Consider the following 12,762-nt stretch of genomic DNA (forward strand, 5'->3'; position numbering starts at 1 on the left):
CAAAACTGTTCCTTCCAAGAAAAAAACAAAATACAAGAGAGAGCCAAATTCAAGATTCATTCATTTCGAGATGCCTGGACACACTGCGTTTGAAAGACTGGAGATCATAGGAAGTAGGACATACAGACAGAGGGAGACAGTTTCAGAGTTGACCAGTTGCATAAATGAAGGACTGGGAGTAACGGTTAAATCTTGCATTAGAGAGTTGGACAGAAAAGGGGTGAGAGTTTGCTGCTAGACGGGTGCTACGCGCCCGTCGTAGTAGTGGAGGAATGCATGCAGACAGTTCAGAGGAACAGTGACCATTGAAGTAGCGATAGAAAAGAGATAAAGATGCAACACTGCGGCGAAGAGACAGAAGTTGAAGGGAGTCAGTAAGAGGGGGAGAGTTAATGAGACGAAAAGCCTTTGACTCCACCCTATTGAGAAGAGCTGCATTTGAGGAGCCTCCCCACACATGAGAGTTGTACTCCACACAGGGGCGGATAAAACCCCTGTATAGAGTCAACAACTGTGCAGGGGCAAAGAAGGAACGGAGTCGGCTTAGCACACCCAATCACTTGGAAGCAGATTTTACAAGAGATGTAATATGATCTTTCCAAGACAAGTCCCGAGCAAATGAAACCCCAAGCATGTTCAACGATGATGCAGGATTAAGTTGAGTATTATTAAACATAAGTGGGTATACCTGTGGAAGATTTTATTGGGTTGACAGGTGCAAAAACTGAGTCTTTGATGCATTAAAAACAACCAGATTATTTTTACCCCAGTCAGAGATATGAGCCAAGTCAGACATTAGGTGTGCCATAGCATCATCCCTTGCCTATTGAAGTAACTGCTGAGATGGACGTTGTGGGAATCGAATGGAAAGGCGAAGGGTGGAGTCATCAGCGTATGAGTGGATAGGGTTAGATGTACAGCTTAGAAGGTCATTGATGAATAAAAGGAAGAGAGTTGGTGATAGGACAGAGCCCTGAGGAACACCACTGTTAATAGATCTAGGAGAAGAACGATAGCCCTCTACAACAGCGGCTATAGAACGACCAGAAAGGAAGCTAGAGATGAAGGCACAGATAGAAGGATAGAAACCGTAAGAGGGCAGTTTGGAAATTAAAGATTTATGCCAGACTCGATCAAAAGCCTTTGAGATGTCAAGTGCAAAGGCAAAGCTTTCGCCAAAGTCCCGAAAGGAGGATGACCAGGAGTCTGAAAGGTAGGTAAGAAGATCGCCTGTGGAGCGTCCCTGACGGAACCCATACTGACGATCAGAAAGAAGGTTGTGATAGGAAAGATACTTTAAAATTTTTCTATTAGGAATAGACTCAAAAACTTTTGAGATACAGGATGTTAAAGCAATTGGACGATAGTTAGAGGGTTGGGAATGGTCACCCTTCTTTGGGGCTGGCTGAATGAGAGCAAACTTCCAGCAAGAAGGAAAGGTACAAGTTGACAGACAAAGGTGAAAGAGTTTGCCTAGGCAGGGTGTAAGCACAGAAGCACAGTTCTTGAGAACAACAGGAGGGACTCCATCAGGCCCATATGCCTTATTAGTACTGAGGTCAGCAATGGCAGAAAATACATCAGCTGAAGAAATTTTGATGTTAGCCATGAGGAAGTCAGAGGGGGGAAGTGATGGAGGAACAGCACCGGAATCGTCTAAGGTGGAATTGGAGGAGAAAGTCTGAGTGAAGAGATCTGCATTATCAGTAGAAGAAATAGCCACAGAGCCATCAGAGTAGAAAAGAAGAGGGAAGGATGATGAGGTAAAGTTGTTAGAGAGGTATTTGGCAAGGTGCCAGAAGGAGCGAGATGAGTTCGAGTTAAAGAGTTGAGAGCATTTTGTACGGATGAAATTATTTTTAGCAGAGCGAAGAACAGACTTAGCACGATTCCGGGCAGAAATGTATAAAAGATGTGATTCAGGGGTTAGTTGGCTCCGGTACCTTTTATAGGCCCTCTCCTTGTTGTGGACAGCATTAGAACAAGCGTGATTAAACCAAGGCTTTCGTGCATTAGACAAAGGATAAGAGAAAGGAATGTATGCTTCCATGCCTGAGAGAATAACCTCCGTAATGTGCGAAACACACCCAGATGGCTCCCGGCCATGGAAGCAATAATCATTCCAGGGAAAATCAAAGAAGTACTGCCTGTGGGCCTCCCAATCCACAACTCCAAAGTGCCAGAGACGACGTTTTTTTTTAGGGCCCGCAGGCCGTACCGGAGCGATAGGACAGGTTAAGGTGATTAGGTTGTCATCGGAGGAGCCCAACGGAGAGAAAAGATTAACAGTGTAAGCAGAAGGATTAGTTGTAAGGAAGAGATCAAGTATGTTGGAGCTCTCTCCAAGGCGGTCAGGGATACGGGGAGGGTGCTGTACAGGCTGCTCTAGGTCATTAAGGATAGAAAAGGTGTAGGCTTGTTCACCAGGTAGATCAGTGAAAGGAGAGGAGAGCCAAAGGTGGTGGTGAACATTGAAATCTCCAAGAATGGAGATTTCAGAGAAAGAAGAAATGGATAGAATGTGTTCCATCGTAGAAGTAAGATAGTCAAAGAATTTTTGATAGTCAGTAGAATTAGGAGATAAGTAAATAGCACAGATATATTTAGTCAGAGAATGACAGGAAAGCCGAAGCCAGAGTGTAGAAAATTCAGAAGAATCGAGTTCAGGAACACGAGAGTAAGATAAGTTGTTGCATATATATACACAACAGCCACCTTTGGCTTTGAAATGAGTATAGAGAAAGTAGGAGGATACAGAAAAGGGTTTGCTGTCAGTTGCCTCAGACAGCTGAGTCTCAGTTAGGAAAAGAAGGTGAGGTTTAGAGAAGGAGAGGTGGTGCTCAACAGAGCGAAAGTTAGAGGAAAGGCCACAAATGTTGCAGAAATGAAGAAGAAGAGAGTCAGACAGTGGTTCCAGGCACCTTGAGTCGTCACCGGGATAGGGGCGGATGGTGGGGGCATTTATGGTCCCCCCCCCCCCGAGGACTCCGAGGCTATGTTATTAGACGCCATTTTTTTGAAAATTTTGAAAAGGAAGTGTGGTGTGTACTGTGCATGTACAGTAGTTTGGTGTTGATAGTTGGAGAAACTTGTATTGGAGAGCATGCTGGCCTACTCTCTGTGTTACTGAGACACTGAGAAGGTAGCTCAGATCATTGCTCTGCATAATGTAAATGCCACCACCAAGGATATTGCCGATGCTGTTGGCGTAAATGAGAGGACTGTGAGATGCCCCGTACAATAATTCAAAGATGCCTGCGGCAAGAACATACCCATGCATCATCCCAGAGGCCATATGGTAACAAGATTTCCACCAAGACCCTTTTTCTCCCTCTTTGTCACTTCACTTGGCTAAAACTACAGTATATATTCCACATTTCAGGAGGCATGAATTAGCTCAGCTTTGTAGCAGCTTCATTACGAAATATATAAGAGCTAGTTTTATAAAATTCGGGCTTCGCTTTCTGGGGAAAAAAAAAGAGCAATGTATTCTCCTTCGTTATATTTTTGTTACAAAGCTTTTTCATTACTTCAGTAGTTTATGATGATATTTTGCCACACAGGTTCTTACATCAAGAAAGAAAAACCAGGTAACGTAAAACGTACTTGAGGCAGAGATGCAGTTATAAGTGGTGGCCTCTATCTGGAGGCAGATTCACAAGTCTCTCATTACTGTAGGTCGATATATGAAACCGTTCTCTTGAAAGAAACAGACAAAAGCACATAGTGACACACACACACACACACACACACACACACATATATATATATATATATATATATATATATATATATATATATATATATATATATATATATATATATATATATATATTACATGAGGTGCTACCCAAAAGTTCCAGTAATATGAATACTGTAGGAAAATAAGTTACCTCGCCTCCTAGTTCACAGTCGCCTTCAAAGTAGTCCCCTTGGGCATGTATACTATGGTCACAGCATTTTCTCCACTAGTCCACACATCCCTGGAAGGTTTCAGGCATGATGGTCTTGAGCACCGCCCTGCGATTCTGTCTGGATCTCCTCAGTCGAGTCAAAGCGACGCCCTTTCAGTCGTAATTTGAGCTTGGGAAACAGGAAAAAGTCACGGGGCAAGGTCAGGCCAATAGGGTGGGTGGGGAATTACTACCATTTTAGCGGAAGCCAGGAACTGCCGGACAACAACTGATGTGTGGGCAGGGGTGTTGTCATAAACAACTGATGTGTGGGCTAGGGTGTTGTCATAATGCAAGACCCAGTCCTTGTTCTTTCACTGTTCTGGACGTTTGCGGCGAATGTTCTCCTTTAGACGCTACATAATGTCACAGTAAAACTTTCTGCTGCCACATTGACCAGGTGGGATGAATTCCTTGTAAGCAATCCCTCGGATATTGAAGAAAACGATCAAGATCAACTTGACATTGCTGCGAACCTGATGCACTTTTTTCAGCCTTGATGAACTGGGACTCTTCCATTGCGATGACTACTGCTCTGTCTCCGGGCCATAACCATAAACCCATGGTTCATCACCAGTTATGGCCTTGGAGATGAAGGTGGCATCATCTCTGTCTTGATTCTTGAGCTCGCTGCAAACTGCAACGTGATGTGCCTTCTGCTCATCACTCAGCAGTCTTGGCACAAATTTTGCAGAAATGCATCTCATGTTCAACACGTCCGACAAAATGTGTTGCACGTTACCATACAACAGTCCAACAATGTCACAAACATCATGGAAAGTTCGTCTACGGTAACCTGATGAACATTTCTGACGTTTTCTGGTGTTGTTGCCGGTGACAGTCATCAAGAACGGTCATCATCTTTGATGGACCAGAAAAAATGTTCTGCTTTGGGACATGGCATTGTCACCAAAAGCATGCTGAAGCAACCAGTGAGTTTCTGCAGCCGTCTTGTTGATCCTGAAGCAGAACTTAATGCAGGTTCTTTGTCAGGACTCTACATTATGATAATACAATGCACAATAGACAGGAATATAAATGTGTAGTTTCAAGGGTGAATGAAAGTCAGTCTAGGTGTGGGAAAGGAAATGTGTTTGCAGATATCTGTGAGGAATGCCAGACTGCAATGTGTCACCAGAAACGCTACATACACACAGACAAACAGGCTTCTAGAACATTCTCACATACGTCCAGTACACGTGACACAAGCTATCCTATACAAGAAAGGAGGAATTTGACAGGTAGAAAGGAGAGAGCAACGGGAGCGGAAGGCTGTAGAGAGATAGAGTGAGAAAGTCTGAGAGGTGGCTAGCGGGACTCTATACTTCACTCATGTGTGAGAGACTTTAATCTTTTCAAGAGAATAAAATTATAATTAGTCCCATACTCATCTTCACCTCTCCTGTCATTGCTTGACAAAGGGAACTAAGATTATCAATTTACAAACCTACTCACGTATAACCTCAGCTCGTCCACAAGTACAATATATGCATATGTGTTCTACATAACCTACTACAAGCAGCTACAAAGTGACTACATCTTTGTTCTGTGAGGTCCGCCATTGCAAAACCGCCAAACCACTTACACACCACGTTACAATAGTAAGTGTAGCTCAACATCACGTCCACTCACAGACACGGCAGGGGCCACACTGATGCACAAGAGGTGCTGCTGACTCCTCCTAGTGGCAAAAGGCAAAGCTGCAAACGGTTGGCTCCCTCTGTTCAAATTACTGGAACTTTTGGGTAGTACCTCATATATATATATATATATATATATATATATATATATGTATATATATCATCATCAGCCGTTTGAGTATCCACTGCAGGATCGGCCTATCCCGACCGAAGTCGGGACGATACAGCCAAATGTATCTCTACAAAGTGGCTTAGGCTGTCTGGCAGAGATTGTATGTAGGGTGAGAAGTGCTTGTAAGTGTAATTGTAGTGTTGGAGTGGCTTTGGATGTGTGTGTAGTCTGTGAAGCAAGTGTAATCGGCCCGCGCAAGCCAATTGGGTGCAAGCATATTTTACAGTAAGTGACACTGGTTCAACCACAGCACCCCCTGTGTCCGCCAATGCAGTACTTGGCCGGGTGAACACTCCCAATAATTTATTACCCTGGCGGGGTGCGAACCCTGGTCCACCCGTGTACGAAACGAACACTCTACCACTGTACCACAGAGGCTCTTATATATATATATATATATATATATATATATATATATATATATATATATATATATATATATATATATATATATATATATATATATATATATATATATATATATATATATATATATAGGATCACAGTCTCCCGGGTACCTGGTGCATCCCCAGGTGGCAGATAGTAATTATACGAGGTACTGTCTTAGACTGCGCAGACCATGAGACCCTCAATAGGTTATAGGGATTCACCGAATATACTGAATAAGGTGGCCCAAAAATTGTATCTCACCAGGAACAGTGTGGCATGGAGATGAGATTGTGTGCCACAATCCCCCCAACAAACCAGAATTCTTCTGCTAATGACTTGAAAGGCATTAGTGATCGACCATCATCTACTCAAGGTCCAACTGCACTACTTCCTGTGCTAACGGGCAATGAACCACTGAAAGCAAGTAGGCACTGTCTTGGGAAATCAGAGACTGGTACATTACACAGACTGTAATCCATGAAAATCCAGGCGTACATTATAAAATGCCTCGCAAAAGATTACAAACTTCATATCTTTATGACTGAATTAGAAAACATTAGTTGTGTTATTGTAGATTTGAGTGAGATCCATTGAGAAAATCAATTATTTCAGCTCCAAGACAGCAATCACCCTGTTTACTATAGAGGAAGGCTAAATGAGAGAGTCAGTGGTGTAGGATTTCTGATTAACAGAAATCCTTCATAGAACAGTGTTAAATTCTGCAGTGTATGTGACTGAATTGCATGGATTGTTAGTAGACTAGACAATAGATACACCCTGAATGTAATACAAGACAAACCACCAACTCCTCAAAGTTCAGGTGAAGAAGTAGAAACATTCTGTGATGGCATCTCCTTGATTATAGAAGAAGAATAAAACAAATATACTATACTCATGGAAAACTTCAATGCAAAAGTTGGGAACTCGAATAATGAAGAGTTTACGGGAAAATTTGTAGTGGACTACAGAAATGACAGAGGTGAAATAGTAAATTTTGCTGATATGTATAATATGAGAATAATGAACACATTCTGTCACACAAGTACAGTTTGAAAATGGACCTGGAGAATTCCAAATAGAGAAGCAAAGAATGATAGCAGATATGAATATCATGATTATGAATGTCACAGCCATCAACAAAGTTAATACTAGTTTACGAAATGACCACTGAATGGTGGTTTGCAAAGCCAGACCCAATTTCAGAAGTGAAAGAAAGACGTTGATCAGAAAAAAGATATACCTAATAATAGTAAGTGAAAGCAAGCCGACTTTCAGTTAGAAATAACGAACAGATTTCAGGCTCTAAGTTATGCTGAGTTAGGCATGGATAAGGTGAATAGACTAACAATAGTGTTGAGAGAATCTGTGGAGGCAGTAGGGAAAGCATGTTAAAAAAAAATAGTCAACAAGTATTCAACATGTCACTCGAGCTCAGGAAAATACAGAACAAGAAGCAGGTAAAATGAAAGAAAGATGAAATATAGGGAGTGGAATTAAATCACCTTATCAACAAGAGACAGAGAGAAGGAAAAACATGGATCAGATCAAAGAAACCGTTCTGAAACGAAAGTGTGAACAGGTCCGAAATAAAATGGCATTAGCAAAGCAGCAATTTATATCACTGAAAAACAAAAACGATGAAGTCATTATATGATGAGATGGGATGAAGAGTGTTGAAGAATTTAAAAGGAAATGTATGCATAAAAGACAATGGTGCCAATAACTAACTTTTCATTTGACACAAGTGAGATACCAGAGATAACACCAGACGAAGTAATCATTTCTCATAAAAGCATGAAAAGAGGGAAGGTCCCAGGTGAAAATGGAACATCAGTAGATTTACTGTCAGGTGCAGGAGTAGAAGTACACAACTGACTCGCCCACATATTTACTTAGTGTATACAAAAGAAGAAAATTCCCAAAACATGGTGTATTGCAATAGTCTGCTAAAAAAAAAAAAAAAAAAAACCCTACTGAAAAGCTCTTAGAAGCTATTGACTCATTAGCTGTTTATAAACTCTTCACCAAATCCTTATGAACAGAATAAAAACGAAATTGGAAGAATACTAACCTCTTGTACAGGCAGGATTCTAAAGTGGGTATTCATCGCCTGATCATTTATGAAAAAAAAAAAAAAAATCACCCGATTGAGAAAACTACAGAACAGAGTAAACGACAGTTCTTACTTTTTATAATTACAAAAAGGCTTTCGACTCAGTGGAGCAGATAGTAAGTATAAACTGATTTGCTGGAACAAGGTTTTAATAAGAATATTGTAAAACTGCTCGAAAATATGAACACATGAAAAACAGCATACGTAGTGCAATTTCTGATAGAGCAAGGTATGACTGAAAAGCTTTGACTTGAAGAACTTAAAAAATTCAAGTCCAATCGGGCCACCAGTTCCCGAGTTATGACTTATTTATGGCCTCTCAACATCGCATGGAGGCCGCCGAAGGCGTCCTTTAAGTGAAGTAATGCATATTATAATGATCCATTTTCTTTAGGTTTGTTATTTTGTTTGTTACCATAACACAGCAAAAACGGTGAAATGTAGCACAATTGTTGTTAGAGCAAGTTGCTGTTAAAATGCTCTATATTGAAGAATAAAACAATTTCCAGTCCAGTTGGGCCACCAGTTCCCAAGTCATGACTCATTTCTGGCCTTTGATATCGTACCGAGGATGTCAAAAGCGGCTTTTGAGCAAGTATATATAAAAGGGGAAATGCAACAAAGTACATAAAGACTAAGAAAATTTTAACATTGAGAAGGGCGTGTGTCAGGGAGACACATTGTCACCAAAAATACTTACAGCATGCCTAGAAAGTTCTTTCAGAAACCTAGACTGAGAAAACAAAGAAGTAAACAAGGAGAAAAACTAATCCATTAAAATTTTGCAGATAATATTTTCCTAATCTCAGAAACAGCAGAAACATTGCAAGTAATGGTACATGACAGAAACAGAGAAAGTATCAAAGATGGGCTAAAAAATGAACTGAAGTAAACCAAAGTAATGTTTAATTCAAATACACCAAACGTTATCATCAGAATAAGTGAAGAAATTCTTGAAAAGTCGAGGAGTACAATCACTTTGGCAAATAATATACCCACAAAAAAACATGACAGGGAAATAAAAAAATGCATTACAATTGGAAGGAAAGCATTTTTAAACACAGAGACATCATGAAAAGAAGCTTACCAATGTGTTTGAAACGAAAAATATGTAACAAATGTTTAATCCCAGCCATGACGTACGGTGTGATAACCGTGAGTTTGGGTGAGTGATCTGGCTGATTGGCTGGTCGCTAAGTGTAGTTTATGAAGTGTTAATACGGTTTGTTCAACGTCTGTGAGTGTTGTTGGTGGATGAGTGTTTGATTAGCTTTGATAGACAGTATTGAATAAGAGACTCAGTTTATTTCTGTGAATCTCTGTGACTGAGTGTAGAGTACTTTGGACAGCGAGCTGCACTGGTAAAATATATATATATATATATTATATAAATAGTTTTGTTTTACTTTGGTGCCCATATCTCTTTGTCCCTGATACGCAGTTACTTCAGCCGTCTCCTGCCAGAGAGCCAGACGAGTTACCCTCGGAAAACCATAGCAATATGCGTTTTGTATATTTATTTTTTGGTCTCAGAACCAATTTAGTATTAATGGATTAAGAGGATTCTCTACTATACCAGTGATCCATTATTTTATCACTGTAACCGATAAATTAGCGAAACACGGGATTATGTCAGCGTTTGTTTACATTTTCGACGCCAGGCAAGTCTTGCTGTTATTGCCCAACATTTTTTGTTCCTTTCTACTTGCACTAATTTTTACAGGCAAGATATAATTATATTTTCATATGTTGTGACTTTTCAGGAGATAATTAACTTGTTTGTGTATTGTACTCGTATGACTGTGTTGTTACTTTATTGCTATATTTCAGTCTGTAGTATAATTTTATTTCTCCATTCCACGTAACAGTTAGCTTTCATTTCTCTGTAATAGATTGCTGTTAAACACTCTGCAGGTACATTGCTAACCTGTAAGGTAATCATTCCTGTACAGTTTTAAACAGCAAGACCCCCACCAGCGAGACCTTCACCTGTAACAGTTACATAAATTGACTGTTTTACTAGCAAATTTTGTAAAAGTTACAGATTATTGTTCCAGTATCTCTTCCAGGTGCTAAACAGCAATATTTGATTCTGTTTCTCTAATAAATCTTCACAGTAACTTTGAATTTCAGAATGCCACGGAACATCTTTAGTGTAGCCTGCTCCGGTAGTTTCACTGGATCCTTTTATACGGACCGTTCCTTTGTTTGCAGGATGTGCAATCTAACGACAGAGTTTGAAACACAAGCTGACCGAGGCTCAAACAAAATTAACAGCATGACCCATAAAGTTGATGTGCTGGAGGAGTTCACTGTGTGCAACATTGGACACACTGTGGATGATAGCCCCATTGCTCTGCTAACTGCTGTCCAGGTTGACCATCCTCCTCCTGCTGTAGTTACCTCTCCCCCCACCATATAGAACGAGTTCCAGCCAGTTCGGAATGGTGCCGTGTTTGTAAGAAAAAGGAGCATCATTCCAGTAACCACATACAGAAAATATCAAATTCTCACAGAAGTAGAGGAAGAGCCCCATGAGGCACGGGTTGTGGGGGACTCCATCATCTGTGGTCAGTTGGTGGAATTTTGTGACAGGGCACCCTCTGAACGAAAGCGTTTTTGTATTCCAGGTGCAGAAGTAGATGACATAACAGAAGCTGTGGATGACATTTTAGAGAATGCAGAAAATGACGACCTTGTTATCATTCATACAGGTACCAATGATGTCATGCGAACTCGATCAGAGAAGCTGATGGAGAAGTACAGAAAGATGATCCGATGCTACAAGGAGAAAACTAACCATATTTTAAAGTCAGGCATACTCCCAAGCAGAGCATGTAGTGTAAATAACAGAGTCAAATCACTTTGCTTACACGAAGAAGTTGAGTTCATCAACACGTGGAACCAATTTTACTTGCAATGAACACTATTTGCAAATGATGGACTGTACTTGAATGCTGTTGGTTCTGCCCGTCTCGGTCGTTTGCTTAGTGATGCCGTAACTTTTTTCTCAAGAAAAAACAAACATCACGGGAGGCAAACGTAGATGTCATACAGTCCGATAAATCAATAAGTAATGGAAGTTCCCCACATCGGAAAACACATTAAAGCTATTCTTGTAAATGCATGTAGTCTACGTATTAAATTTTCTTATTTATAGGCCCTTGTCTTTACCGAAGATAATGATGTAATTGGTATAAGAGAATCGTGGCTAGATACTGAGCAGAGAGATTTTCTAGCAGAGTTTAATTTACCAGGCTATCACATTTTCAGCAGTGAAAGGAAAAATAGAACAAGGGGCGGTGTGTTGTTACGGTATATATTAAATCAGGATTTCATCGAGTCAAAATTACCAAGCCATGTATTGAAAACATTGACACTATTTATATTCAGCTTAGAAATTAATGTTGTCATAAAATTATTCTTGGGTTCATTTATTGTTCACCCGGTCAGCCACTCAACATCGGTAACGAAATCTACAATCAAATTGCCGAAATATCTTGTATGCAAAGCACTGTAATTTTTGTTGATTTTAAGTTACCAGTTCCAAAATGGGAAAACGCCCTATCGTGACAGGTTAGACGTGTATACAAACTTGCAGGAAAGTTCTTTGTATCAATTTGTAAAGAAGGCCAGCCAAAAATTCTAAACCCAAATGGTGGAACTCCGACATTAACCGTTGTCTGGAAACAAAAATTCGTGCACATAAAAATAATAATACCACAGAGAGTCAAAGTGATAAAAATGAATACGATGTTCTTCGATGAAAAGCCAAAAAAAATATTAAATCAGTAAGAAATACATTGAGGCACATATTGCAAGTGTCAGTAAATCAATTCCCAAAGAATTTTTCAGTTACATAAAAACGAAAAGGTAATAACTCCAACAATCGGTCCCTTAATCACAGATAATGGAGAGCACACTGATGATGAAACTATGATGGCGAAAATTCTTAATACTTTCTTCGCATCAGTATTTACAACAGAAAATATACATACATTTCCTACTGTTGCCCCCATTCCTATAGAAGATGGCAACACAATCACTGATATTACAGTTAGTGATCGCGACATACTGCTTACAACAAACAAATTAAAAGAGATTAAAACACCAGGACTGCACAAAATATCTCCACGTGTATTGAAGGAACTACAGAATGAAATATCAAAGCCTTTATCTGAAATTCTTAACTTATCACTTAAGAGCAGTAAGGTGCCACATGAACGGAAGCATGCTAACGTAACCTCATTAAATCAGGCTTTACTGATCTGCCAGAAGACCCACCGACATGTCGTAAAAATACCCCCGTTAATACCAATACACCAGTCCTGTATGAGACAGCCCTAGCATGTATTCAATATGGACGGTGGGTGTTAGCGCCGAAGTGGTGACATGTAGAGGTGTATGGTATGTAGGAGGACTGCTGGGCCTTGATAGCAGGCTATGAAGCCTATGCCCAGAGTCGGACACATAAAAAAAAAAAATAAAAAAAAA

Source organism: Coenobita brevimanus, chromosome 40, assembly GCF_032717465.1.
Source record: "Coenobita brevimanus isolate Jiangsu-jjx chromosome 40, ASM3271746v2, whole genome shotgun sequence".
NCBI classification, from domain to species: domain Eukaryota; kingdom Metazoa; phylum Arthropoda; class Malacostraca; order Decapoda; family Coenobitidae; genus Coenobita; species Coenobita brevimanus.